General features: G+C 39.3%; 1 long non-coding RNA gene across 1 annotated transcript; it reads left to right on the top strand.

The window, feature by feature from the left end:
* Nucleotides 1-3,785: 3,785 nt before the first annotated feature.
* LOC127338019 (uncharacterized) lies at nucleotides 3,786-5,026 on the top strand. Its single transcript, XR_011753948.1, has 2 exons — nucleotides 3,786-4,161; nucleotides 4,262-5,026. It is a non-coding gene; the product is annotated as an uncharacterized lncRNA (long non-coding RNA).
* The last annotated feature ends 361 nt before the right edge of the window (nucleotides 5,027-5,387 follow it).

Here is a 5,387-nt window from a genome sequence, read left to right as displayed (position 1 = left end):
CCGTGTCACAGTCTCTTCTTGCATCAGAAATGGCCCGACGAAGATCATCATCAACAGGATCATCGATGCACTGTTCTTCACCTCCTTCTTCTTCATTGTCGTCCATTGCGGTATCAAAGCATTCGAGAGAACATAGATCGATAATACTTCTCATCATTATCTTCTTCCTCATCGCCGTCTTCCATCATAACCCCTTCTTCTCCGTGCTTGGTCCAAACATTATAACTGGACATGAACCCAAACCGAAGCAGGTGGCTCTTAATATCTCTTGAGCAAGAGTAATCCTTCTCGTTCTTACATTTTAGACATGGACAGCACATAAAACCTTGCTTCGACTTGTTGGCCTCGGCCACAAGCAAGAAAGAATTCACGCCCTCTCTGAAAGCGGGAGCACATCGGTTACCGTACATCCATGGATGACTCATCTGCATCATAAGCACAATTATATATGTATCAGATGCAATCACCTTGCTAAAATTAGTATTGTACGGACTATGCATATATATATAGTCAAGAAAATAGTTGCTAACCTTTTTGGATCAAAAAGAGGAGAAATCTTATCAAATAAACCAAGTGGCATCCCTCTCACAAGCATTCCATCAAACACCTCTTGTGCACATGTAGAAAAAATGAGCTAGCATACACCTCCACCTTCACCACCAAGGAAAAAATGAGGTGGGGGGGTGGCTGGCTGCTTCTATATATAGGGCGGGGACATTTTGTCGCGGGCCGTATTACGACCCGCGACAAAAGGGGTGGCCACGTCGCTCCTACCCCTTTTGTCGCGGGTCGTAATACGGCCCGCGACAAAAGGCCGCGACAAAAGCCTCCGCGCGCTCCACATGGTTTCGGGGCGACGTGGCCAGGCCATTTGTCGCGGGTGCAGGCGCGCCCGCGACAAAAGGCTCCCACGGAAGCCCTGTTTTCCACTAGTGCTACCTGGTATCGTGCCCTTTGCTGGGTGATCTCGAACTATTCCTCCCCTCCCCTTCTCCATGCCTGGCAATACTGGCGATTGGACTAGTGCAGGTATAGTCCAGTTGCTTGCTTGGCTTAGGATTTGAGATGTATATCCTTGCTGCCTAGGTTGCATAATCAGCTCAGTGGTTTTCCCTTCTTCATCTGTGCTAAGTAAGCCTCCCTATGTGAGCTCACTCTACTGACTTTTGGCAGGCTTAATCGCTGCAGCCACTGGCAGTTGTATGGTGGGTGCACGATGCCGAGGTAGTCTATCAACAACTCCCCTCTCTGTATTGGATTATTGATGTATTCATCTCGGTCTGAGTTAGTGACTTTTTTTAACCTAGGCTGTAATTTAATTTTCCGAGATGAAATAAGGCTGGACGGAAGTGGCAGCTGTGTGTAGCTTTGCCCAGCACGTGTTTGTTCTAGTGCCTTGCTGAAAACTGAGACTTTCGAACAAGGCAGATTTAATCTGTGTTGGTGCATTGAAAGGTGAACTTGTTGAATATAAATACACTACCTCTTGGCTCTGATACCATGAAAGATTGCTGCACTAGCCAATTGAACCAAAAGTCCGAACTGATGGAAAGAGACTAGGCAGTGTATTTATATTCAACAGAACTATCTGCTACTGTTGTTAATGTTCCAATGGTTCTCCGAGGTACTTCCACTGCCAAGGACTAGATTCTTATTTTTTCAGTATAATCTTGTGTTTAAACAGATACTTCTGGCAGTATGTTTCCAGTATTGTGTTTAGTTTTTTGATAAACTGCAAGTAATAGTTATTCCATAAACCTTAAGCAAGTTAATATTTTACTCATGCTTCCCCTTTGACCAAGTAAATATTTACCATGATGTGTTAGTGCAATATGGATATTAAATGTGCAACAGGGTTTACAAATAACTTTATACAAATAAATCAGTACCTAAGAGTTATATTGAGTTTTAAAATAAAATAGTGAATGGATGAGACTATAGGTAATAGCTGATTTAGAATTAATAGCAAAAACACTCCAGGTAAATTAAGTCCGCAATACACATTCCACACATTTTAGACATAGACAAAGCCTCCTAAGATATTCCTCTTGCCATTAGTTTTTGTAGTGCAACTGAAGTTATAGTGCAGACATACTACTGAGAGTGGATTTTTGTAGCTCGAGCTACATATAGCTATTTTTCAAATCTTGATGTAGGTAATGCTGGGATCTACGTATGTGCAAATTTTCAACTCGAAATACCTTATATTCGGAGCTGCACAAAAATGACAAAATCTGACAGATTTGGAGGTTTTGAAATCTTGTACTGTTCACTACTATAGGTGTCAGATTTTTTCATTTTTGCACAGCCCCGAATATATGGTATTTCCAATTGAAATTTTGCACATAATTAGATCACAACATTGTCTACAGCAAAGATTTTTTTTCCAGATTTTCTGAAACTTTGAATCGCCGGTTTTGAATTTTTCAAAAACTGAGCTACATGTAGCTCGGTCTACACTGATGGTTTTCGGTAGTGACACTAGTTTATAAATGCAATGGCAAGCAGTGTATAAGCATCATCACAGAAACGTTTGTACCTGATTCTCAGTCAAATTTGTTATTGTCGCATCTTATGTACACTTTCTCTCTGGAGTTATGCCAGAGTTTCTCTTCACCCTAAATACCTCACAATCAGAATCATCACTATCTTCAGCAGACTTTTTTCAGAAGAGTGTGTTTGATCAGGTGCAGTGCAGACAAAGCGTACGCATTGATGGTCGCAGTTTTAGGAGTAAATGTAATGTCAAGACAAGAGCTAGAGAAAATGCAGTAATAATCATTTCTACATTACTCTTCCTTCCTTGTGATAACAAGAAAAATAGATCAGCTCACTTTTGTTGCCTTATCTGAATATGGTACTGCTCTCTGTTGCCATTAAGTCAAAATGCATATCAATGATATGGCATGCTGTAAAATTGATCATGAAAACACAAGTAAATTTAAATAATATTATTGAATTTAATCTCAAATTTTAGTGATGCCTTGTCTCACTTCTTCGAGTACTGAATCTTAATATTAGGTATGAGCTTGTTTGCTGAACTTGTTGCCTACATTGAATAGGGAGGAACTAGCCCTGAAGCAATGCGTTATTGCTGAAGACATGCAGTATAATATCATGGCTCGGTTGATGCTTTAGATACGGAGATACAATGTTTAGGGGGGACACATTGTTCAACTTGATTTTGAATGTGTCAGCTTCTATTTTTCTTTCCGCCTAGCTCTGCCTCCACGCGTGCACGCGTATGCCGAAGCCCAAGCATCCCGCCTAGCTCCGCCCCGCATGCATTTTGGTAGCTACTGCCATTGGATACTATATTTAATTGGTCTTATGTGTTCAACAGAAATTGCATAGTTATATTAGGAAAATAATAACACATGTTATATTTAAACATCTATGAATATTCGTGACCTAAATAATTTGTTTTCTTTGCTCCTTAGCTATTCTCATATTTTAAATCATCTGTAAAAGAACCCATCTTAATTATTTTGGCACTGCCTTGGGCTTAATAGTAGATAATAATAATAAAACATCGTAGCATGGTAAAATGGTTGGCCTAATTAGAAATATGTCTGATCAATAGTTACATCATGGCTATAACCTAAGAAAAATACCAATGGGCTTGATTTTGTGACTCATAAATGTGAATAATGCCTCAACATGTTATACAGGTATGGTGTTTTGCTTCATTAAAAGTACCTCTGGTCAATAGTACCCTCATGTTTCTGTTAAACATATGCCCTGATCCATCCTATACTTGTTCTATTTGTACTTCAAATTTTCACTGCCTATGATTTCTGCGGTGTTTTCATGAATGGGCTGATAATATGTAGTTATCTTAATGTCCACACCATGCTTTATCTATCTCCTTTCGTGAATTAGCTGATATTAGGTAGTTATCTTAATGTCAACGCCCTGCTTTACTGCCTATAATGTGATATTTTTCTGATTCTTGATAGATTGTTCCCACATGAACGTTGATAATACCACAATTTCTCATCTAGCTTCTGTTTGGTAATTTTACAGCTAGGAGAGGCAATAGTAAAGTTACTAATCTACTCCATCTCCTGACCTCATCTCATGATGTCATTAGAAGAGAATGTCACACATCACATTCACTGGCGTGGATTGGTCGTATGGTTGCATCCTCTTTTTTCTTAGGTATGGTGTTGGTCCCTCCTTGAATTCCATTGTTGGTTATATCCTTTCTTTGTCCTCACTCTTGTCTTATGCGTTTTGGTTCTGTATTAGAAAAGTCTAGGAAAGTGTTGTTCAATCCTTGTAGCTGGACAAAAGAAGCCAAGAAAAGAACATGTAGGTCATTCCCTTTACTTTCGAACGGAACATGTGAATTCTAAGGTTTAACCATAGAATTGTAACACTGCACTAAAATTATTTCTATGATTGTCCCAAATGTGTTCCAGAAAACTTAAACATTATGTGGATGCCTCCCTCTTCCTTGGAACCTATTTTAAATTTATTTTCTTTAGCAGGAAGTTATACAAATACATTGATAGTAACAGAGAACGAAACCAGGATAGTACTTATTGCAACGTTTTATGTGGAAGTATAAGATTTTATCTCCATTCAATCTAATTGGTCATTGGAATGCTCTTGGAGTTTGGATTTGATTTCCCAGTGGTTCAGATGATGATGATGGTGCATCCCGACCAATGTGATACTAGGAGAACCGTGACTCCATCAATGGTGACAAATTTATTGAACAGTGACCAAAAGTGCTGATTCAGATGTCCCACGTCCACACCTGATTTGCTTTGTTATTTAGGCATTTTCTGATGCTATCCAACTCCCCATTTGTATGTACCCAGAAACATTTTCTCTATAGCTATCACCCAGGACCTAAGATAACTCATTGTGTTCAGACGGTATGTGCATGCAAATGTTTCATCTATATTCCCTTTGAAGACTGTCGATGTCATGTATTATGCAATTATGTGTAAACCGTCTATTACCTATTGTATTACAAAACTATGCTTTCTTAATTTGATATTTTTCAACGTTTTTATAGCTGCTTGCTCGCCGTAGGCGGGCAAGCGCGCGCCAAGCCGCGCTTTCCTACCTAGTTGTTTTTATTCAGCCGGAGAACAAACCAAAGAACGGACCAGGGAGCTAAAAACGGTCATGAAACAATATATGTACATCTCTAAATCTTCATAATATATGTGTGTTCGTCATGCTTCGCCAAAAAACAATATTTTCTATAATCTATGTAAAAATGAGAAAATTCCTATTCTCCAAGGAGTGAACGAAATTAAGAACGGGCCAGAGAGCTAAAAACGGTCATGAAACCACTCAATCACGAAAGTAAAGAAATTGGATCGCCACGAAATTGGCATTTACAGGGTGGGAAAGAAAATAGCACCCGG

Source organism: Lolium perenne, chromosome 3, assembly GCF_019359855.2.
Source record: "Lolium perenne isolate Kyuss_39 chromosome 3, Kyuss_2.0, whole genome shotgun sequence".
Taxonomy (NCBI): domain Eukaryota; kingdom Viridiplantae; phylum Streptophyta; class Magnoliopsida; order Poales; family Poaceae; genus Lolium; species Lolium perenne.
Note: the sequence above shows the minus strand (reverse complement) of the source record. Positions and strands in the feature narration are given on the sequence as shown.